Source organism: Stomoxys calcitrans, chromosome 3 (genome assembly GCF_963082655.1).
Source record: "Stomoxys calcitrans chromosome 3, idStoCalc2.1, whole genome shotgun sequence".
In the NCBI taxonomy this organism is placed as follows: Eukaryota; Metazoa; Arthropoda; class Insecta; order Diptera; family Muscidae; genus Stomoxys; species Stomoxys calcitrans.
In genome coordinates this window covers 187,884,953-187,911,171 of record NC_081554.1, presented here as the reverse complement: position 1 = coordinate 187,911,171, position 26,219 = coordinate 187,884,953, and the positions used below count along the sequence as shown (strand labels likewise).

The window sequence follows — 26,219 nt, the reverse complement described above, 5'->3', positions numbered from 1 at the left end:
CTGAGCATCTTTCTCTTTGACACCATGTCTGAAATCCCACGTGATCTGTCAAATACTAATGCATGAAAATCCTAGCCTCAAAAAAATCACCCTTTATATGTTTGGTGGGTTTTAGGGTGGGGCAGCCCCCCTAGGTACCCTATCCAAAATTTGGATGCCAAATTTTTATTTTTAGGGTACTGTATGAGAGCACAAAAAATTTCGCTTAAATCGCACCACCCATCTCCGAGATCTGGCGTTTCTGAAAATTAGGGTAAGGGGGAGGGTCCGCCCCCTCTTCATTTATTTGTATGTATGTTTGTTTGTTCCGTATAGACTCAAAAACGGCTTAACCGATTTCTTTGAAATTTTCACAGATTGTTGGGAGTGGTTCCGAAAGTGCAAAAGGCTATATAATTTTTTGATATCGCAAGGGGGCGGATCCTCCCCCTAACCTCAAAAGTACCACCCATAAAGAAAAGTAGATCGATCGGGACAATATGGGACTTAAATAAAAGGTATTCGGGAGTAGAATACAAATATGATTCTAATATTTGGATCCAAGTAATTGGTGGGGCCGTCCCGACCCCAAAACCCCCCATAAATAGGTTTATTGGACGATAATGAAAATATGGGACTCGAATGAAAGGTATTCGGGAGTAGATTACGAATATGGTCAGGAAGGCGGTATAGGCTTTATAATTTGGTAATATTGGAATGGGGCGGACCCACCCCCGTTACCCCAAAAACATCACCCAAAATCAAAAGTGGACCGATAATAACAAATCAAATGAAAGGTATTGGAAAGTAGAATACGAATATATCATTAAAAGTGGGTTCAAGTATCCAAGGGGTCACCCAACCCTAAAAATTGCCCAAACATACATATTGGATGCACATATCAATATAGGACTCAAATGAAAGGTATTCGGGAGTAGAATACGATATCCACATTCAGGGCCAGGTGTCCCCACCCTAAAAAAAAACATTAGAGAGTTAAAGAAAGCGCAGTGATAAAAATTAAATTTTTAAGTTTTTTTTTTTATAGACATTAATTTTAGTGACTTACTCAACTTCATCTACGTAACGGTCACTTTTCAGGTTTAAATAAAATGCTTATTAATCTCTTTTTTTTTTGGTTTGTTTTCAAAAAAAACAAATAAAAGAACAAAAGAAGCAGGATGTTAAATAACTCTAACCGATTATCAATGTCCGAGATTTACAATAAAAACAAAGTGCATCACGTTGACGCTAATGAATGCTTTTTCCATGCGGTTGATGATGCATGGTCATTGAACTTTCATTTTGAATTATCATCGACAACGATTGGATTGTTGGATTGGATTTGGCACCCATTGGAAGAAAAAAAACGGCAGCAGCGACGACGACAGCAACGTTGATCTATAATTATTTATAGAAAAAACACTATTTTATGGGCATAGCGCGCGAGTGGTGACTAATGATCTTAGTGTTAAATGTATTTTATAAAAATAAATAAAATGTTCATCATCATCATTTCCTAAGGCAAAGGGAATTGTATCTTTTTTATGAAGCGGAGGTACTTTTCCAACAAAATGGTTTTCACATGGAATGACAATGGATGATGAGGCTTTGGGGGTTTTTTAATCAACACCAATAAACCTCAATTAGTATGGAGACCAAGAAAAAATTATTGCGAGAAAACATTTCTAACAAAAGACCTGAAGTAGTCATACAAAAGTATATGGTAAAACAAGTAAAAGCGTGCTAAGTTCGGCCGGACCGAATCTTACATACCCTCCACCAGATGGCATTTGTCGAGTTCTTTTTCCGATATCTCCTTTTAGGCAAACAAAGGATGAAAGAAAATAATTGATTTAACATTGGAGCTATATCAAGTTATAGTCCGATTCGGACCATAATTGAATTGAATAATTGTTGGAGACCATAGTAGAAGTCAATGTGTATGTGTCAATGAAGTCAGCCAATTCGAGTAAGAATTGCGCCCTTTAGGGGCTCAAGAGGTAAAATAGAGAGATCGGTTTATATGGGAGCTGTATCAGGCTATAGACCGATTCGAACCATATATGACAAGTATGTTGAAGGTCATGGGATAAGCCGCTGTACAAAATTTCATCCAAATCGGATAATATTGGGTTGCCCAAAAAGTAATTGCAGATTTTTTAAAAGAAAGTAAATGCATTTTTAATAAAGCTTAGAATGAACTTTAATCAAATATACTTTTTTACACTTTTTTTCTAAAGCAAGCTAAAAGTAACAGCTGATAACTGACAGAAGAAAGAATGCAATTACAGAGTCACAAGCTGTGAAAAAATTTGTCAACGCCGACTATATGAAAAATCCGCAATTACTTTTTGGGCAACCCAATATATCGCTTGATAAACAGTTTAATAATATTAGTGCCTTTATCTGAATCCCATATGATCTTTATTGGTCTTCGAATTTGAGTTTGGATGTAAGATGTACTCCATTCCAGATACTTGGCCTTGAAAAAATATCAGCATCGTGTTCGTCTCTCAAACACCTCATTTATTTTAACCCCATATTGCCATTGGTTTTGAGGGGAGTTTATGGGATGAGGCGTCTCCCAAACACATGGCCCCAAAATTGGTTATCAAAATCGTTTTCTAATCTCAAATAACTTTCATTTGAGCCACATATTGGCATGGTCGAAAAATGTTCACACTGTGGTGAACGAATTTGATATCCTACATTTGGACATCAAATTCTTATTCTACACCCAAATACCTTTATTTGAGCTGTTTTTGGGTGGTGCTTTTGGGGTAAAGGGGATTGCCCGCCCCCCTTACGATAGCAACAAATTATATAACCTATTGCTCCTTCCAAACCATATTCGTAACCTACTCCCTAATACCTTTGATTTGAGTACTATATTGTCCCGATCGGTTCACTTTTATTATTAGGTGGTGCTTTCAGGGTAAGGGGAATGGTCCGCCACCTTACGATATCAATAAATTATATAGCCTCTTTCTCCTTCCAGATCATATTCGTATATATATCCTCATACCATTATTCATTATCGTCCAAAATGCCTATTTGAAGGGATTTTGAAGTTAATATCAAGTTAGTACTCTACCCTCGAATACCTTTCATTTGAGCCCCATATTGTCCTGATCGGTCCACTTTTATTTTTAGGTGGTGCTTTTGGGGTAAGGGGAGGGTCCGCCCCCCTTCCGATATCAAAAAATTATAAAGCCCATTATTCCTTCCAGACCAACCTAGACAATCTGTGAAAATTTTAAGAAGATCGGTTCAGCTGTTTTCGAGGCTATTCGGAATAAAAAAACAAACAAACAGACAAGCAAACACACTTTGAGTTTTAACTCAAAAACTTTAATCAAAATTTTATTTTTATACAAAATTTTTGTCAAAATATTTTTTTACAAAATTTTGTCAAAATTAAAAAAACAAAAATTAAATTTTTGCGAATTTCTTTTTTTTTTGTGAAAATTTTATTAAAATTTATATTTTCTTCAAAAAATTTGTCAATATTTTATATTTATAGAAAATTTTGTCAACATTTTATTTGTATAGAAAATTTTATCAAAATTTTATTTTAGTAGAAACTTTTTTTTTGTTTTTGGAAATTTTGAAGATTTTTCGAAAATTATATAAAAATGTTATTTATTGGAAGATTTTTCGAAAATTATATAAAAATGTTATTTTTGCAGAAAACTTAGTCTAAAAGTAGATGGGATGGCCAGGGCGGCGTCGGTGGCAAGGTGGGTTTCGGTAGATGGTTGCTGGACTGGGAAGCCTCTATGGCCGGTCATCGACCAGAGGGGGACGCAGGAGTTGCTGCCTTTCGATAAGAGGTCGATGAGTACTTTGACAGAGGTCATAACCGGACAGTGTGCCATAGTCTGCATGGCGGCGCGCATGGGGATACCGCACAATGACTTCTGTAGGAGTTGCCTCGATGAGGATGGGGAGGAGACTATTGAGCACTTGCTGTGTTCTTGTCCGGGTCTGCAGAGACGTAGGCTCTCCTTTCTGAGCAGCCGTTTCTTCTGTGATCTGGGTGAACTTGCAAACATAACTCTGGTATGTCTCCTGAGGCTTTTGAGGGAACAAGATAGTTCCGACGGGGGTGCCACAAGCGCCGACGTGGGTAGATCCGTGCTTGCGAGGGACGGGCGGTTTTTCACCCCCCGCTCGGGTTCTCCACTCCTCCGGTCTTTTTCTTTTATTCGTTTGTAACCTCTGGTACGAGGTCTCACATGTTCTTTCTCTTCCCTTTCTCTCTCTAGGGTACCACAATGGGCCAAACTGGTCTCCGTGTTAACTCACCATTGGTGGGCAACCTAACCTAGCCCAAAACAAGTTCCCGCTATCTCTTTATATGCAAACAAAGGATAACGGATACAAAATGCCTTGCTATTAAAGCTATATCGGGTTAGGGGCCGATTTAGGCTATACTTTGTTTGGATGTAGGAAGTCATTGAGGAAAATTTCAGCCAAATCGGATAAGAATTAAATAGCTCCTATTGGGGCTCAATAAGTAAAGTCGGGAGATCGGTTTATATGGGAGCTATTGGGTTGCCCAAAAAGTAATTGCGGATTTTTCATATAGTTGGCGTTGATAAATTTTTTCACAGCTTGTGACTCTGTAATTGCATTCTTTCTTCTGTCAATTATCAGCTGTTACTTTTAGCTTGCTTTAGAAAAAAGTGTAAAAAAATATATTTGATTAAAGTTCATTCTAAGTTTTATTAAAAATGCATTTACTTTCTTTTAAAAAATCCGCAATTACTTTTTGGGCAACCCAATATATCAGGTTATGATTTACAAACGGATATGCTATGGTGAAGGATATAAAAAATGTTCATAATATATAAGAAAAAAATATTTTAAAATTCCATTATATAATAATTCTTATTTTATGTTTACAGAATTTTTTCATTAATTTCAAAACAATTTTCAAACATTCCACTTAAGGAAAACCCTCTCCCTATAATATTAAAAATCCATTTAATAAAAATTTTATGCATGCATATTTCCATTTATGGCCACTTTATCTTAATGGTATTATCTAATTACAGTAAATAGCCTTTTCTTGTGGACAAATTCTTGTCAAAATGTTTTCCCATAAAACTGTTTTAATGACACATAACAACATAAGGGGATCTGTTTGAAATTTTCATAACTTAAAACTAAAACCAAGTTATAGCACACATACACATACATACCGAACGCAGAGTAATAATGCCATACAAATACATAGATATATAAAGACAAGTCCTAGAAACCCCAAACAGATGGTCAACTCAGTCAGACTTTGCAAGCATAAACAAATTATCAGTGGAGCAATATTTGTCTTTGCCTCATCCCCCCCCCCCCCCCCCCCCCTCGTGTAGTTATGTTGCAAAACCTTTCTTTCTTTTCAGCCCCACCCACTAACTATACGAGAATAATGATGTGTTTTGCCTTAATTATATTTTCAACATAGCTCATTTCTTTCAACAAGGCAGAGTGAGGGAGGTATAAAAAGATGAACCCAGAGAGTAGGTTTCGAGTGTGTCAGGTTTTTTTTGTGCTTTGTCACAATTGATAACATTTTACATAGTCCTCTAAGTGAATGGGTGATTGTTTCTCGAGCAAAGTATGTCATTATAAGGGCATTTCTCCATGTCATAAAAATGTGCAGAATTTTCAATTCACTTCAGTCAAAGTCCCCTTCAACAGTTGATTGTGCCAGCCTTTCTCTCTCTCTCACACACACCCTCTAACTCAGTAGTATGGCCACCTATTTTGGCCCCTCTCAAGAGAGAAAACAAAACGAAGTACAATATTGGTCAAACCGTAAGAAGCAGTGTTGCCAGACAACATTTTTGTAACAATCCAACAAAGTGCATAAGATAAATTGGTTTGCTTATTTTTAAACAATTTGCGTGAATAAAATTAAATTTAATAAATTAGTTTTAATTATTTTGTTTACTTATTTTATACTTACTATTAATTATTAATTACATATTGTACATGAATTATAATAATATATATATATACAATATATAATATTTTAATTAAAGGGTGATTTTTTTGAGGTTAGGATTTTCATGCATTAGTATTTGACAGATCACGTGGGATTTCAGACATGGTGTCAAAGAGAAAGATGCTCAGTATGCTTTGACATTTCATCATGAATAGACTTACTAACGAGCAACGCTTGCAAATCATTGAATTTTATTACCAAAATCAGTGTTCGGTTCGAAATGTTTTCAAATTTTGACAAATTTTGTTCAGCGATGAGGCTCATTTCTGGTTGAATGGCTACGTAAATAAGCAAAATTGCCGCATTTGGAGTGAAGAGCAACCAGAAGCCGTTCAAGAACTGCCCATGCATCCCGAAAAATGCACTGTTTGGTGTGGTTTGTACGCTGGTGGAATCATTGGACCGTATTTTTTCAAAGATGCTGTTGGACGCAACGTTACGGTGAATGAACACATTTCGAACCGAACACTGATTTTGGTAATAAAATTCAATGATTTGCAAGCGTTGCTCGTTAGTAAATCTATTCATGATGAAATGTCAAAGCATACTGAGCATCTTTCTCTTTGACACCATGTCTGAAATCCCACGTGATCTGTCAAATACTAATGCATGAAAATCCTAACCTCAAAAAAATCACCCTTTATTATGTATTTTTTAACTTTATTATAAGCGATATTTTTTATTCTCAATTGCAATATACTTTGAATACAGTGCACTCCCGAAAATACGAACACCCTAATATTGAACACCTCGAAATACGAAAACTGTTTTCTTCCATTGACTACTCTTAAATATGAACTCAGTGCACAAAAGCTTCAAAAAAAAACGTATATTTTTTTCATAAAAAATTTCCATATTTTCCTCATAATAACCTTTTTTCAATATTTAATGCCTTTTTATACTTACCACCGAAGGATGGGGTATATTCATTTTGTCATTCCGTTTGCAACACATCGAAATATCCATTTCCAGCCCTATAAAGTACATATACTCTTGATCAGCGTAAAAATCTAAGACAATCTAGCCATGTCCGTCCATCTTTCTGTTGAAATCACGCTACAGTCTTTAAAAATAGAGATATTGAGCTAAAACTTTGCACAGATTCTTTTTTTGTCCATGAGCAGGTTAAGTTCGAAGATGGGCTATATCGGACTATATCATGATATAGCCCCCACACAGACCGATCCACCGATTTAGAGTCTTAGGCCCATAAAAGCCACATTTACTATTCGATTTTGCTGAAATTTGGGACAGTGAGTTGTGTTTGGCCCTTTGGTCTTGATCTTCAATTTGGTCTTGATCGGTCCAGATTTGGATATAGCTGTCATATAGACTGATCCGCCGATTTAGGGTATTTGGCCCATAAAAGCACATTTATTATCCGATTTTGCTAAAATTTAGGGCAGTGAGTTGTGTTGGGTCTTTCGACATCTTTGTTTAAATGGGCCAGATCAGTCCACGTTTGAATATAGCTACCATATAGACCGATCTCTCGATTTAAGGTCTTGCGCCCATAAAAGGCGCATTTATTGTCAGATTTTGTCGAAATTTGGGACAGTGAGTTCAGTTTGGCCCAGATCGGTTCAGATTTGAATAAAGTTACCATATAGACCGATCTCTCGATTGAAGGTTTTGAGCCCATAAAAGGCGCATTTATTGTCCGATGTCTCGGAAATTTTGACGAGTTGTGTTAGGCCCTTCGACATTCTTCTTCAATTTGGCCCAGATCGGTCCAGATTTGAATATAGCTGCCATATTGACCGATCACTCGATTAAAGGTTTTGGACCCATAAAAGGCTCATTTATTGTGCGATTTCGCTGAAATTTGGGACAGTGAGTTGTGTAAGGCTTTTTCTGCAACTTGGCCCAATTCGGTCCAGATTTGGATACAGCTGCCATATAGACCGATATCTCGATTTAAAGTCTTGGCCCCATAAAAGGCGCAGATATATTCCGATTTCACTGAAATTTGACACAGTGACTTATGTTAGGCTTTTCGACATCCGTGTCGTATATGGTTCAGATCGGTTTATTTTTAGACAAAGCTACTTAAAAGACCAATATTTTGTTATACACAATTGAACAATGACTTGTACTTATTAGTATTTGGTTTAAATCGGAACATATTTCGATATAGCTATGGGGCATAAGGAATGCATTTTTCATCGGATTTTTACGAAACGTGGTTTACATATATACCCGAGGTGGTGGGTATTCAAAGTTCGGCCCGGCCGAACTTAACGCCTTTTCTAATGATAAATTTTTTGGGAGGGTATAACCCACCATCGGATGGGGGTATACTAATTTCGTCATTTGGTTTGTAACATCTCGAAATATGCGTCTAAGACCCTATAAATTGTTATATATTTTCTTGCTCGTCATGACATTTTAAGTCCTTCTAGCCATGTCCTTCTGTCTGTCCGTTCGTCCGTCTGTCTGTCGAAAGCACACTAACTTTCGAAGAAGTAAAGCTAGGCGCTTGAAATTTTGCACAAATACTTTTTGTTAGTGTAGGTCGGTTGTGATTGTAAATCAGCCAAATCGGTCCATGCTTTGATATAGCTGCCATATAAACCGATCTGGGGTCTTGACTTCTTGAGCCTCTAGAAGGCGTAATTCTTATCCGATTTGACTCAAAAATTACACCTAATGTTTTTGTATCACTTTCAACAACTGTGCTAAGTATGGTTGAAATCGTTCCATAACCTGCTCTAGCTGCCATATAAACCGATCTCGGGTCTTGACTTTTTGACTTCTTGAGCCTCTAGAGGGCGCAATTTTTATTCGATTTGGCTGAAATTTAGCATGAAAAATTTTTTTTTTTATGACTTCCAATAACTATGCTAAGTATGGTTTAAATCGGTCCATAACCTGATATTGCTGCCATATAAACTGATCTTGGTTCTTGACTTCTTGAACCACTAGAGGGCGCAATTCTTATCCGATTTGGCTGAAATTCAGCATGAGGTATTTTGTTATGACTGTGAACAACTGCGATAAATATGGTTGATATCGATACATAACCGGATATAGCTGCCATATAAACCGATCTGGGATCTTGACTTCTTAAGCCCCTATAGGACGACATTTTTCTGAAATTTGGCTAAAATTTTGTAAAACGGCTTCTCCCATGACCTTCAATTTGGTCTTAATCGATCTATAGCCTCATACAGTTCAGATCTCCCGACTATGCTTCTTGAGCCCCTACAAGGTGCAATTCTTATCCGAAATGGACTGAAACATAACCCAATGACTTCTACTATGGTCTTCTACATTCAATTATGGTACGAATCGGACTAAAACTTGATATATCTCCAATAGCATAACAATTCTCACCCATTATTCTTGACTTGCCTAAAAAGAGATACCGCGCAAAGAACTCGACAAATGCGATCCATGGTGGAGGGTATATAAGATTCGGCCTGGCCGAACTAAGCATGCTCTAGCTTGTTTTTAATTCTATTTTACTTTCTTATTCTATTCTTATTTTTTTATTTTTGCCAACTATAACATTTTATTTTTTCCAATTTTAAATTTTTGTGTCAATTTTGTTTATTTTTTTTATGTTTATATTTTATTTCATCTTTTTTAATTTAATGTTATTTTTGTTTGTCCTCTCAAATTCGTTTCCCCCAAAAAAAAATCAAAGTGGCAACTCTGACAACTAGTGATGTTAACATATCATCATCATTTCCTCACACAAAGGAAACAACAGAGTTGCTTTTGCAAGAGCTCACTGCATATAAGCATGAGGAGGGGGCTGAGGGGTTGAGAGAATATTGACTGACTGAGGGAATGAAACTACTAACAAATGAGTGAATGGTGCATTATTATGAATGCAATTGAAGGAGGACAAATTGAATGAATGACAGACAGACAATGAATGTTTTTGACTGACTAACTGACTGACTGACTGACTGAATATCATCGTGTCTTGTCTGCCATAACAAACGAGACCAACCAAGGCGTTGTCAGTTTAGATTTTTTTTGTATTTTTTCCACGCTGCTCGCTATTCGTGTCGTCATCATCATCGTTTGTGCAACCATAAAAATTGTGTCTTTGGGGTATAACAATTCAAGTCTCATCTGCTGCTGTTACTGTTGTTATAGTTGCTGGCTGGTTGGCTGTTCGCCTGTCTGTCCGTTTTGTTGTCAATTTTAGTTTTGGAGTTTATGTGCAGCCTTTTGTTGTCACTGGGTTTTCTCTTTAGTATTTATGACAGTGTCAGAGAAATGCAGTCAAAGAGGGTATGAGAAAGAGAGAGACAGAGAGAGTGCGGGAGAGTTAGGGGGTATTAGAAGCTGTTGTATAGTTTTGCTTGTAATCCAACTGAATGAATAAGAATGGCAATAAACATCCCCAGAACATACATACGTTCCGAATATCTCCCATCCTCCCACCACATCCCCACCCTCTTTTTGGTGGAATAAGCGGCAAATGACATTACAGCCCGAATGCACATGCTAAGCTTTAAATGCCGGCACAAACATAAAAATTTTAAAGGCACAGTGGTATGGGATGAAAAAATATTGCGAAACGAAAGGCAACTAACTTGGACAATGTTTGGAAAAACAAAATTTTCGTTAAAATACAAATTTGGAAAAATTTTCTATAAAAAAAAATATTGTCGAATTTTACATAAAAATAAATGTTTCTATTCAAATAAAATTTTTAAAAAAATTCTTTAGAAATAAAAATTTGACAAAATTTTCTATTTAAGCGAAATTTTTCATATCACCTCATGGTACCCAAAAACACGAAATTGGTATACATTTTTGGGGTCAACTAACTTGGGGGGACGCATTCCTTGGTGTCTGAGGGGCCTACCCACCCCCCCCCCCCAGCACCCCAGCAAGACATATTTAGAGATTGGGACAATATGGGGCTCAAATGAAAGGTAATTGGGGGTTAAATACGAATATGGTATTACAAATCCAAGTACCTAAAAGGGCACCCCAGGTCCAAACCCGCCCAAAATCAAAAGTAAACCGATCGGGACAAGATGGAACCCAAAAGAAAGGTACGAAAGGTATATAAAAAACTGGGTCAATTCACGGGGAATCGCCCTACCCCAAAACCATACGCCAAATGGACATGAAGATCAAACGGGACAACGAGATTCCAATGAAAGTCATTTAAGAGTTAAATAGAAATATAAATAATACAAAAATTTATGGGTGCAGCAAGCACACAGGGCCAGATAGTCTTTAAAAAAATTAAATTTTGACAATATTTTCAAAAAAAAATTGTTTACAATATTTTTTACAAAAAAATTGATTTTTTTACAAAATTTTCTATAAAAATTTTGTCAACAAAAATTAAAATGCAACAAAATCTTTTATATAAAAATCAATTTGTATTTGTTTCTTTGTTTGTTTGTATGTTTGTGTGTGTTCCTTATAGACTCAAAAACGCCTGAACCAATTTCCATGAAATTTTCACTTTTTGATATCTGAAGGGGGAGCGGACTCTCCCCCTTACCTTAATTTTCTGAAACGCCAAATCTCGGTGGTGGGTGGTGGGTGGTGCTACACACTAAAAAAAACTAAAAAAAACAAAAATTTGCTATCAAAATTTCAAATGGAGTACCTAGAGGGGCGCCCCACCCCAAAACCTACCAAATATATATTCAGACCAATTACGACAATATGGCACTCAAATGAAATGGTAGTTAGGATAAGAAAACTTATCTGATATTCAATTGTCGGACCAAATGTTAAGGGCACCCCAACCCCCAAAATACCCCTAAATCGGACATATTTACCGACCATTGCAATATGGGACTTAAATGAAAGGTATTTATGAGTATAATAGGAATCTGTTATTTAAATGCGGGACCAAGTTTCTTGGTGTCCACCCCTTCCCCAAACTATCATTCAAAAAGGACTTATTTACTGACCATGGCAATTTGGGGCTTAAATAAAAGGTGTTTGTGTGTAGAAAACGAATCTTATATCAAGATGTGGGACCAAGTGTTTGGGAGGCCGCCCCTACCCAAAAAAAAACCCCAAGAAGGACAAATTTACGACCATAGCAATATGGGGCTCAAATGAGAGGTCTTGGGAAGTAAAGCACGAATCTGATATCAATATTCGGCAAAAGGTGTCCATGGGGCCACACCACCCCCATAACAACACCCATATAGAACATATTGGCTGGCCATTCTAATATGGGGCTGTAATAAGAGGCATTTTAGAGTAGAACACCAATCTGATATATATTTTCAGGGCCAAGTCACTGAACGTCCTCCCCATCCACCAACCAAAGGAAAATTTTGTTCCATATAAAGTAAAAGAAGGCGCAATGGAACCGGCCCGGTTCAGCTAGTTCTCTTTAAAAATAAAAATTAAAAAAAAAATATCTAAAAACACAATTATGACGAAATATTTGATAACATAACTTGGAAAAAAATTTTTATGAAAATAAATCTTTTACAAAATTTTCCAAAAAAAAGTTTTGCTCAAAAATTTTTATATAAAATTTTCTTAAGAACCCAGCTTTTTCAACATTTCTATAGAAATAATATTTTTTATTAAACTGAAAAAGTACCACAAAGACGCGAAACTAGTACCGTCTGTTTTGCAAATGTTGATGCCACACATGGTGGATAGGCTAATGCACGTGTGCCGGCTTTGTGTTGCTTCTGTATTATGACGTCCACATTTTTTCCCCAGTGGTCTTGTTTTCTGGTCTTTTCTGATATCCCGTCGCCATGTTACGCTGTGTCACATGAAAATTTTCTTGTAATTTTCTCCTTTGACGGAAGTCCTCTTCCTCACAAGGCAAGCAGAAAAACGGGGTTGTCACCATATTTTTCCGGTCACATGTGTGTTTCCCAGCCATGTGAATGAATGGCAAGCAAGGGTTGGTTAGGTAGAATACATGCGAGCATGATGGGATGGCTAGGAAGCTCAGTTTTAGTTTAACTGTGTTTAGTTTAAAAAAACATGGTAATTATGATTACACCAGAATATGGGTTTTCCTAGAATTAAATCCTGAAAAAAAATTATTTTCTTATTGTATCTTTAAAGAAATTATTGAAGGCCTATTTTTCCACATTTAATTTAATTAAATTTTTTTTTTTTTTTAATTTCTTTTTCTACTTTTTTATCCATCCATTTAAACTTTTCTCCTTTCTTTCTGTTGCAATGATTATGCTGGTGGTCTCATCAGTTTGCTATGCCACAACTTCATAAATTATAAATATTTCTTTGTTATTCCACTATCCGTCCGTCCTTAGCATTCGTTTGTCCCTTCAAGAAGTCTGAGGTGGCTGGCCCACAATGCGAAAAGTCTGCATTTAGCCCAGACAAAGAAGCGCAGTTGCATTTTCATTGCACTTTAAATGAAATTGCATTAGGGCAAGTGCAAGATGGCATATTGAAAGTTTCCTATTGAAATATGATTTTACAAGCAAATGACTCTTCCATACCGAGATTCGCACACGTTCTTGCTTTTAAGAAAGACAAAGAGTGGTGAAGGATATTTTAAAGGTTGTATGGAGTTATTTAATGGGGATTCTTTAAATAAAAAGAGTTTAAATTATAGTTTAAAAGTTATTAACGCGGAAGTTGGCATTGATGCAAAATTTCGCAGTTGTCATTTAACAAAATTTGTACACAAAACCGGTCTCCCGATCTTTTATGACTTCCAACAGCTGTGCTTAGTACGGTTTAAGTCGGTCAATAACCTGATATAGCTCCCATATAAACCGATCTTCTGATGTGACTTCTTGAGCCCTTACAAGCTCCAAGATAAAGCTTTCAGGCTAAATCAGGTAAGAATTGCGCCCTCTAGCGGCTCAAGAAGTCAAGATCCGAGTTGGGTTTATATAAGAGCTATATCAGGTTTTGAACCAATTCCGACCATACTTGGCACAGTTGTTGGAGGAAATAAAAAAAGATTTCCAGCAAAATTTCAACCATATCGGATAATAATTGCGCCTTATAGCGGTTCAAGAAGTCAAGATCCGAAATCGGTTTATATGGGGTCTATATCAGGTTTTGAACCAATTAAAGCCATACTTGGCACAGTTGTTGAAAGTCGTAACAAAACACCTCATGCTTAATTTCGGCCAAATCGGATAAGAATTTCGCCCTCTAGCGGCTTAAGAAGCCAAGATCCGAGATCGGTTTATATGAGAGCTATATCAAGTTATTGACCGATTTGGACCATACTTGGCACAGTTGTTGTAGATCACAACAAAACATTTCGTGCTTAATTTCAGCCAAATCGGATAATAATTGCGCCCTCTAGCGGCTCAAAAAGTCAAGATCCGAGATTGGTTTATTTAGGAGCTTTATCAGGTTTAGAACCGATTTGGACCATACTTGGTACAGTTGTTGGAAATTAAAATAAAACACTTTCAAAATCTCAGCCAAATCGGGTGAGAATTGCGCTCTCTTGCGGCTCAAGCACTCAAGATCCAGCACCGGTTTATATGACAGCTTTATCAAAACATGGACCGATATAGCCCATTTACAATCCCGACCGACCTTCACTAATAGGAATTATTTGTGCAACATTTCAAGCGCTTATCTTTATTCCTTCGAAAGTTAGCGTGCTTTTGACAGACGATCAAATGGACGGAAACGGCTTAATCGACTTGAAATGTCAAGACGATCTAGAATATATATATACTTTGTTGGGTCTTAGATCAATATTTCGATGTATTACAAACGGAATGACGAAATTACAATATCCCCCATTGTTGTGGTGAAGAACCGATTTGGACCGTATTTGGAACAGTTGTTGGAGGTCACAACAGAACACAATGTGCAAAATTTTGCCTAAATTGGACAAAAAAGGATCAAAAAGTCAAATTGAAAGATCGGTTTATATGGGAGCTTATCAGGTTATAGACCGATTTGAACCGTACACTAGTTGGAAGCCATAACAAAACACTCCAGGCTTAATTTCAGCCAAATCGGACAAAAATTGCGGCTTCTAAGGGCTCAAGAAGTCAAATCGGGTGATCAATTTATATGGAAGCTATATCAGGTTATAGACAAATTCCGTACTTGGCGCAGTTGTTGTAAGTCATAACGGAACATCACATACAAAATTGAAGCCAAATCGGATTAAAATGGAGGCTTCCAGGGTCTCAAGAAGTCAAATCAGTTTATATGGGAGCTACATCAGGTTATATACCGATTTGAACAGTACTTGGTACAGTAGTTGGAAGACATAGCGGAACCCCATATGCAAAATTTCGGGCAAATCGGATGAAAATTGCGGCTGGTAAGGACTCAAGAAGTTAAATCGGGAGAACGGTTTATATGGGAGCTATATCAGGTTATTGACCGATTTGGACGGTACTTGGCCTAGTTGTTAGAAGTCCAAAACAGAACACAGCATGCTAAATTTAAGCTAAATTGTACAAAATTTGGGGCTTGTAAGGGCTCTAGAAGTTAAGTAGGGTGATCGGTTTATATGGGAGCTATATCAGGTTATAGACCGATTTGGACATGGACTCAGAACGTCGAGACGATCAAGAATATATACAATATACATTATTTTCAAGAATATATATACTTTTATCTGTTTGCGCAGAAATCATCATACACTAGCCAGTCAGAGTGTTTTGAATAATAACACACACATGCTCCACTTTTATAAGTTCTTCGCTAAGCTATTATTTGAATAAAAAGCATTGACTATGATCTCGAGCTGAGAAGATTTTTGAAAAATCACGAAAAGATTTTAAAGATCAAGATAGAAGAGCGCAAATAGATAAAATGAAAAATATTTAAAATATAAGTAAATTAATAAAAGAATTTAAAAAAAGAAAAATTAAATGGAATAAAAAAAATAAATAAAAAATAAAAAACAATTAAAAAGAATAAAAAAAGAATCATTAAAAGGAATAAAACAACAAAAAAAGGTAATATAAAAAAATAAAAAAAATGTTACTTTCTTTTAATATTTTTTATTTGATTTTCTTAAACATCTATAAAAGAAAATTTAAAAAAAATAACAAAAATATAAAAGTTTACATATAATCATTTTTAAAACAATAAAAAGAAATTTTTATAAAGAAAAAAATAAATTTATTTAATTCAACCTTCAATAACATGTTTATCAATCTTTTTTTTTCAGTGTACGACACAGACTAAATGTTTAAAGTGTTGTGCTTTTTCTGCCTTTTGTTTTTGGGGATTTTCTTAGCATGACATTTTATTTCAATCCCATGCATGCATGGTGTAAGTCTTCGAGCCATGGAATGAATACAACAGAAAAAAAATCGAATGACACAATGAGGTAAAAAGCTGTCAAATATTATTTGTTTGATGATGGCATACAGTATGGTGCTGATACCAAAAAAAACAAGCGCAAACACCAACTGCCTTCGAAGCCACTCCAAATCAGCAGTGCAACAAACAACATAGCATTAGCCCATGAATGCGTGATGCATGATTTAGACTTATTCTTCTTCTTCTAAGTCTGCTACTTCTGCTATACGCCGAGGAGTGAGGACACGCGTTTTTGGATTTATTTACATCAAAATATAAATTGAAAGAGAGGGGGAAAAACAGAGAGGGCTGATGTTCTGCTGCTGCAGCCATGATATGAGCAATGAACTGCTTAAAAAAAGGCTGCCATAGGCAAACAGCCAGTTGCAGCAACAAAATTTAAAGAATTTAAATTTATTCCATGGTTTTTGCTTCAGCAACGAACACTTGGTGAAACAGAGGTTGCTCACGACCACGACAACAACACAAAAAATGCTGAAAGCGGCAGTAGCAGCAACAGCATGGGGAGGAGGAGAAGTTAAATCAGTAGTACTAGTAGCAAAAGACAAAAAAAAATAATATAAAATTATTCTGGAGGCCTTAGCCTTTTAGGCAGGCTGGCTTGTCTGGCTGTCATTTTGTCGTCTGTCCAGCAATTGCAACTTGCCCTAGTGTTTGTATGCCTTTCCGTCTGCTTGTCTAGTTGTCTGCTGCCTATTTGCCTGAAATGCATATCAAGCTGCTTATCTAGTTTAAGGAAAACATTTAACAACAACTACTACTACATTAAAACTCTTGGTCATTTGTAATGTTTTGTTCTCTTTCCTCTCTCACTCTCTCTCTCTCTTTCAATTGGGGCCCTTAGCCCACCAACAACTAAACCGTCATTTCTCAGACCTGTTAGACTAGTGGTGATGCATTCTACATGTATTCAGAGAGTAAATGATTAAATTGCTGGTATGTTGTAAATTTTAATGAAATTCTTTTAAAATAAATAAAAATAAATTATAATAAATAGTTTTTAGTTCTGCTACAATGTTAATAAATATATAAACGAAATATAAAAAAAATCAGCAACTACGGGCTGAATCTTATATACCCTTCACACGTTAGGTAAGATTTATTCAAACAGAAAGAATCGTATAAACCCTACACACCTTGGGCAATTCACGCTGATTTCATCTTATATGCCCTTCACACTTTGAATCACTTTTATCAAGTTCTTCTCCCTTTCTTTTTTTACACAAAAATTATTAAAAAAAGAGAAACTGTGCACGAATTTATAGTAGGTATGCGAAACTTTAGGCTTATATTGGAACTAAACTAGGACTGCTATATAAATTTCAGGCCTAATAATGTAAACGCTAATTTTTATTCTCAAAAATGATTTATTGTTTTTCAAAGCATCCTCTAGCATGATTTACAAACTTTTTTCACGCAACCAACACGCAGGGGATCTCCTCTATATATGCAGTGCATTGCGTTGGCAATTAGGAAAGTTAAGGGTTGGCGGGTGGGGGAAAGAGCGAGTAGTGTTTATTGATATTCGCCATAAATTTCTGAACGTCAATATCGCTGAGAAAGTGAATTTTCTCGGTAGTTCAGTCAACTGGGCAATCAATTACAAACGAGTGTGAGTTCCTGGCAAATCCTGGGAAAGCGTCTCATCCATAATGCGCCTCCTGTCCACAATTTCTTGAGGACTGCGCCTATGGTCGAATGAATACGAATGACACCGACAACTGTCATCGGATAATGAGTAGACTGGATTCGAAATCTGACCTAATAGATCGTCAATGAAAATAAGAAAAAGGGAAGGGGACAGGGCAGAGCCTTGTGGCACACCTGCGGTCAATATATACTCAACGTATGAGAACCCATCTACAACAACTCGTATAGTGCGATGTATGAGACAGCTCGACATAAATCGATCGAAATTATTACCGACTCCAAAAGCGACAAGCTTTGATACACCGTGCACCGTGCCAGACCCTATCAAATGCCTTGGAGATATCCAGCGCCACGACCTTACCCTCACCAAACTGGTGGATAGAGCGACTCCAACCTTCCGACAGAAATTCCATTAGGTCCCCCGTGAGAGATTTCTGCGGAACCCATACTATCTATCGCTAAGAAGGCCATTAGACTCTATGTATCTCACAAGATGCTGGTTATCCATACTCTCCATAACCTTGGAGAGCGCGGAGCATATCGCAATTGGCCGCTAATTCGAAGACACTTTTCTTTGGGGATGAGCTCAACGTTCGCAACCTTCCAACGCGCCGGGAAAACTCCCGCACCGTAAGCAAGTTTGAAAAGGTTCCGTAGTGTACAAGCAAGCGTCGAAGAACACTTGCAAAGTGTTGATATACCGTCCGGGCCCGGAGATTTATTAACGTCTAGATCCGCAAGAACCTTTTTAACTCCACCTGTTCCAAAGAATATCTGAGTCATCGAACTAAATGCACTATCAATCACGGGGAGTGCTTGATTGGTAAACGGCAAGGATGAATTTCCTGCAAACATTTCAGCCAGTAGATAAGCCTTATCAACCGGGACAGTGAATGGGTTGCCCTTTACTCTGGTTACGAATGACCAAAAGCTCTTGCTTCCCCTCGGAGAAGCAATAACTTTAGCACGAAGACGCTGTTCGTAAAGAAACTTTTCGCGTCTAAGTACTCTGGCACACGAAGTTCTTGCATGTTTGCGCAGCATTTCGGTATTGGCATTTTTGTTCAGACGTCAAGTCCTAAATGCATCCTCTTCTGATCTAACAGCATCTCTGCAACGCCCGGTTAAACTAAATTTTATCCATTGATTTAACCGATAGTCGGAATGAACGATCTCATTCCTATTAATATTACTTCCTCGACCATTTTGGCAGCATTTCATTGTTTAGAAAAAAGTTTCTAAATTCGTTGAGCTCAGCCCAACTTGCTTGAGTAGAGGCGACGCAAAGAGCAGAATATAAAAAGGGCACTGAAATGGTGCAGTGGTCGGAATTACATGAGCTCAAACCAATTGTCGAAGCACCTATTCCACTCCAATTAGAGATCTACATGGTTATTGAACGATTCAAAAACATTTTCTGGCGACGAAAATCATTGCCTACCCATTTTTATCTTAATATGCGGGTATAAAAAAAATTATTGGGTGCCAATTCAGAAATGTTCAACGGATAACCCATAACCCAAAGAGGAGCGAAAAGTGTGTGAGCACGCATTGTAATGGTGAGCAATGGTTTGTCTTCTCTTGTTCGACTTCAGGTAATCAAATTGCGGTGTACTATTCAGAATTGACCTCCTATGTTGCTCAAGCGAAAAAGTCACCACATGACCGGTTTTGCCGAAAAAACAGACGACCACTAGCTTCGAAGTGCATCTTCAACGAACAACTTTCGTTGGATTTGACTCGTCTTCGAAGACCCATACGGTAGATTGTTGTTTTCTTTCGGACTCATACGCATGGATCCACAATTCAGAGAATCTTTTAAACGTATTTTGAAGCACCGCGATAGTATTTTTCAACATTTCTTCACATTAATCAAAACAAGCCTTTTTTTGAGCGATTTGACAATTTTTGCGGAATCCAATGAGAACAAACTATATATACGGCCAGGTTTTGCATGCAATATCGTAGGTAAGCTGGTGAAAGAAATTACCAAAAATGACTATCTCACGGTATGTCACATGACGATCATGACAACGGCCGTTATTGAACGACCTTCACGGAATTCGATTTTGAGAGACCCACACATTTGACTGATTTGATTTGATTGATATGTGAGAAGTTTGCACCTGCTCCTTAATGGAATTTTCGTGGAGAAATTTGCATTTCCAAACTTCCTCCGTAAAATTATACCTTAAAGTAACAGCTCTTCCCATTAAACATTATTAACCTAACCCCAACATCTCTACTTCAAATTCAAACTACCCAATCTGTCACCTTTAAACTTAATGCCTTTTGACTTAAATATTTTAAAAATTTAACCTAAATATTTCAAAACAAACACACGCATGACCGCGATTCTCTTGGTCGTGTCCAATATTTTCGCTTGCCAATAATATGGGGATACTATTCGAAAACAGTTAGCACTCTTATTTTTAACATAACGTTCAATTAGCGCAACATCTTGGCTAATATGTGGCGCAAACACAGAAACATGATAACAAGACTCAATGGAAATGGAACAGAAAGAGCATCCTCACGCAGAAGAAAAAAATCAAACGAATAGTTTTTTTTTGTCAAACATTTAGTAAATTCATTTGCGCAGGCGCTTTATGTTAGAAAAAAAAACCTCTAGAACAAACTTGCACCTAAATAACTAACTTTATCATTATGGCCATCATCATCATCATGATTGTAGTCTTTATCATTAACAAACTACATTTGGCGGTGGTAGGCTAAGTTGTCTTTTTATGGTTAAGTGGGTCATAATGTCGATGTTGTTTCTGTTTGTTGTTGTTTTTTGTACAACTTTGGCTTGGCGAGAGGCTTGTTGGCTGTTCGTTTTCAGTCATTTTAAGAAAAAGTTGTATTACATACTTCTTACCAAGAAAAAGAAAACAACACATTGATTGTGCTTTACCAGCATTTGGAATCTTGTTTTTTCTCCTTACCTACATAGGCTATGGCCAACTTTGGGAGAAGCAACAAAACGACCAACCATAGCGCAATAGACAAAGCGCGATCACCGCGGACCAGGCAACAAAGACGAGCAGCAGACAAAAAAATCTTAGAATTTCAATGGTCAAATGAGTCAAGTTTAAGATGTTATTATTTTTATTTTTTTTAATATATATACACTCTGAAAATCAAAAGAAAAGAAAATTTCCCAGGGAGACTTCTACCATATCAGTGAGTGCTGTCCTATTCAAATTTTTTGCTCCTCCATATGGGAAGTTCCATGAATTAATTTTGTTTTAAGGTTGCCATCACAGAAGAAAACAAGAATGGCCACATTATCACCATCACATTGCTTTGACTATTCAATGTGGCAACCATGTACACAGCTGTTTGTGAAAATAACGGCAAAGAAGTAGACGTATAGAAGAAAACAAGTGATTGCTGAGATATGTTGTCCTAACGAAGGAAAAAATCCGGATGACGCGAAATTTACCTGGAGAGACTTCTACCATATCAGTGAGTGCTATCCTATTAAAATGTGCCAACTGTGCCAAGTATAGTTCAAATCGGTCCATAACCTGATATAGCTGCCATATAAACCGATCTTGGGTCTTGACTTCTTGAGCCTCTAGCGTGCGCAATTCTTATCCGATCAGAATGAAATTTTGCACGACGTGTTTTGTTACTATATCCAACAACAGTGCTAAGTATGGTTCAAATCGGTCCATAACCTGATATAGCTGCCATATAAACCGATCTTGGGTCTTGACTTCTTGACCCTCTAGAGGGCGCAATTCTTATCCGATTGGAATGGAATTTCGCACGACGTGTTTTGTTATGATACCCAACAACTGTGCCAAGTATGGTTGAAATCGTTTCATAACCTGATATAGCTGCCATATAAACCGATCTTGGGTCTGGACTTCTTGAGCCTCTAGAGGGCACAATTCTTATCCGATTTGAAAGAATTTTTGCACGAAGTATTTCGTTATGATATCCAACAACTGTGCCAAGTATGTTTGAAATCGGTCCATAACCTGATATAGCTGTCATATAAACATATCTGGGGATTTGACTTCTCGAGCTTCTAGAGGGCGCAATTCCTATCCGATTTGGCTGAAATTTTGCATGACGTATTTTATTTTTACTTTCAACAACTGTGTCAAATAAGGTTCATATCGGTTCATAACCTGATATAGCTGCCATATAAACCGATCTGGGATCTTGACTTCTTGACCCCTAGAGGTCGCAATTATTATCCGATATGCCTGAAATTTTGTACGATGGATCCTCTCATGACCATCAACAAACGTGTTTATTATGGTCTGAATCGGTCTATAGCCCGATACAGATCCCATATATAAATCTTTCTCTCTATTTTACTTCGTGAGCCCCAATGGGTGCAATTCTTATACGAATTGGCTGAAATTTTACACAGGTCTCCAACATATAATTTAATTGTGGTCCGAATCGGACCATATATTGATATCGTTTTAATAGCAGAGCAAATCTTTTCTTATATCCTTTTTTGCCTAAGAAGAGATGCCGGGAAAAGAACTCGACAAATGAGATCCATGGTGGAGGGTATATAAGATTCGGCCCGGCCGAACTTAGCACGCTTTTAATTGTTGTTTAAATGTTGCCATCACAGTAGAGAACAAGAATGACATTGCTCTGACTTTTCAATGTGACAACCATGTACACAGCTGTTTGTGAAAATAACGGCAAAGAAGTAGACGTATAGAAGAAAACAAGTGATTGCTGAGCTATGTTGTCCTAACGAAGGAAAAAAAATCGGGATGACGCGAAATTTACCTAGAGAGACTTCTACCATATCAGTGAGTGCTGTCCTACACCAATTTTTTTGCTTCTTCATAAGGGAAGTTCCATGTAGTGAATTTTTTTTTTGAAAAACAAGAAAACGAAAAACAGGACTGGCCATATTGTCACCATTGCTTTGCTCTGACTATTTAATGTGGCAACCATGCGCACAGCTGTTTGTGAAAACAATGGCAAATAAGTACTAGGGATCCCAAGTTGGGACGAAAATTCGGCTTTTAGACTTTTCGACTATTATCAAAATAGCAAAAGTCGATTTTTCGACTTAATTTTACAAAAGGTCGACTTTATCAAAATTTCGACATTTGCAAAAAGTTGACCAATCGATTAGTCGAAAGTCGACTTTGGGTTCCCTTATATGTACACGTAAGAATGAAAACAAGTGATTGCTGAGCTGTGTTGCCTTAATGAAGGATAAAATCGGGCTGACGCGAACTAGTTCAGTTTGTTCCTTCAAGTGACCCAGCAATATCGCAAAAAGCTCTACCTTGGATAACAGGGCCTTTAAAGTTAAGACAAAGTAATCTTCTAATAAATTTCAGTCGGCTTTACTGTAGCGGCAATGAATGACAGGAAATCAATATATGTTACCGATTTTAAACTGTGTATTGCATTTCAAACCTAAATGAAAACAAGACCTATCTAAAGATCAACGTTTTTCGTGGTACAAAAATGACCATTGCAAATTTGGCCCATGAACATTACACTAAGAAACAAAGCAAATTTCTCACATATCAATGAGTGCTGTCCGATTCAAGTTTAAGCTTATTGATAAGAGGCCTCCTTTTATAGCTGAGTCCGCACGGCGTGACGCAGTGCGACACCTCATCAGCTTCATAGACGGACATGCTAACCTCTGCGCTACGGTGGCATCCAAAAGAATGACCATTAAGGTCATCATTTTCATCAGAAAATAGACCTTCTGACGCTTACTAGGCTAACTAAATTTATCTAAAAGCATCACAAATGTCTCCAGCAAAAGCGAAGATGGGGTTAGGTTGAAAAAAAAAACTTCTTTCCTAACCCTACCACCAGCATATTTGGCGCTCTACCCGCTCACATAGTCCTGCTTATGGATACAAATATTCACATTGCTATTTTTCTCTCGGAGCCAAACCATTAAGGGGAAATACCCTCCTTATTATCCCCTCCAATACTTTTTCAAGCACAGGCAAGAAACTGGTATCCGGATCCATCCAGGAGATTTGAAAAGGATTACAACTCGGACACATATCCAGATACGAGGGAATATTTCCCTTCGACACAACAGGTGAGATTCGACCCGACATGATCCGGCATAGCCTTTTAGAAGCTAGCCGTACCATTTGTGCCAGGTGCCACGCCGCTCCCAAGCCGACAGACACTGTCCTCTAACTCAACTCTATCCAAACTTAGAAAAGGCACAATCATCACACTGGAAGCCTATTAGATCTCATCCACATTGTCAAAAAATTCTCCCATTTAAACTCTAACACACTCTTTCAAAATACTAAATACATTGCCCATACATTTTACACATCTGTTTAGTCATACCATCCATGCCAGTTGACCTGCTGCTCCTATGCACACAAACACTGTACTCTATCTCAACTCTACCCAAACTTAGAGGGAGCCCAATCATCACACTGGAAGCCTATTAGTTCTCATACGCATTGGCAAAGAACGTGCCCATTAAAACCTTAGCACACTCATTCCAAGAAAGCAATACATTGTACCCCACTGTATAATCACCCAAGCCGCTGACTATTACTTTGTGGCCTACCACGCCGGCAAACGAGTTATACCTTACCCCATGCATCATTTCTATTGTCCTATGCAAATCTCCTAAAGTAATCTTCCTGCCTCCTAATCCACAGTGGCTTGTACGTTCTACCATTTGCTAATGTTGTCGTTTCGGCGTTGGACAAGATCTTCCAAATTGGCATTTCTAGACATTTGGATTCGCTTCCTCAGACGCCTGAAATTCCGCAGCATTGCTTTTTGATCTCATGGGTTCTCCACCTAACCTTATATATTCACGGCACTCATCCACTCTCCTATCTTAGCATTCTTGTCAACTATCGTCAGTAAGCTATAATCTTATAAAAACGATTCTGATGCCGTCTCCCTAAAACTATTCGTATAAGGCCCTAGTTCACGTCTTAATTCTTCCAGCACCTAGACCACCCTGCATAGATTACAACATTCAACTAACTCATCCACTCGTCTATCTTGCATGTTCTCCGATTGCTAAGGTTGTCGATTCGGCGTGAGACTATATCCTCCTCATTGGAATTTCTGGCTTTTTGCTATCGCTTCCTCACACCCCTGACAATCTGCTGCATCGTTTCAAGCTCCCGGTTCACCACCTGACCTTACTGAGTTCGGCCTTTCAACGTCTACCATTCACAGCACTCATCAACTCGTCCATCTTAGCAATCTGGCCATCTATCTTCAGTGACCTAAAGTCTTTAAATGACAATGTTGATGCAGTCTTCTTGAAACATTCCGCAGAAATGTACCAGTTCACATCTCGATACTCCCAGCACCTAGACCGCGCTACATGGAGCACATGTTCTAGGATGTCTAAGTTTGTCGGTTTGGAATGAGACAAGATGCTCCTCATTGGAATTTCTAGCTCTTTCGAATTGCTTTCTCAAACGCCTTAAATTCCCCTGCATTGGTACAAGTTCACCACCTGACATACATGGTTTAGCCTTTCTATGTCTACCAAACTCGTCCACCCCTATATCTTAGCATTCAAGTCATTTATTGTCAGTGCCCTAAAGTCTTATAAAAGTAATGCTCGCATAAAGGTCCGAGTTCACGTCTCAATCCTTCTATTGACCACACTCATCTAGTCGTTTATATCAGTAAGTGCTATAAAGTCTTCTAAAGACAATGCTGTTGCAGTCACCCTAAAACTTTCCGCATAAATGTCCCAGTTCAAGTCCTCCTCCCTAAAACTCTGCGCATACTACTCAATGCTGATGTAGTCTCCGTAAAACTCTGGTCATCTATCGTCAGTGCCTTAAAGTTTTCTAAAGACAATACTGATGCAGTCTCTCCTAAACTTTCCGCATAAAGCTTCCAGTTCACTTCTCAATTCTTCCACCACCTTGACAACTTTATGTGGAAGCTATTTCAAAATATCGACGATCAAGACAAAGTTTTTACCCATTCTATGGTAGGGGCTATAATTACCTAGAAAAATAACATACAAATTCTTGTTTTAAGAAAATTGGGATACACGGTACCAACCTTGGATGTATATTTAAGAAAATATTTCTTCAGCTTTGATAAAATCACAACATTGTCAAGTTGTAAATATCCAATGACCTGAAAATAAAGAAAGTATAGGTATTTAATACAAATATAAAATGGACTTAAACTAAGAAAATTATTAAACTTAAAAACCTGCACTGGAATAAAAAAAACTGAATTCAAATCGAGAATAAAAAATAAAAATTATGTGTAAGGGAAGTATGCAGAAAATTTCGAATAGTACATTAATAATTTTGAAAAATAAAGATAAGCTACGTAATCTAGT

The 26,219-nt window shown here is 37.4% G+C and overlaps 1 protein-coding gene across 1 annotated transcript in view; it reads right to left on the bottom strand.

Moving 5' to 3' along the window:
• The window catches only part of LOC106081385 (GTPase-activating protein CdGAPr), a 216,471-nt gene that overhangs the window by 157,195 nt on the left and 33,057 nt on the right, over nt 1-26,219 (bottom strand). Inside the window, exon 2 of the mRNA XM_059364676.1 lies at nt 25,931-26,008. The gene's annotated coding sequence lies outside the window, so the exon portion shown is untranslated. The remainder of the gene's footprint in view (nt 1-25,930; nt 26,009-26,219) is intronic.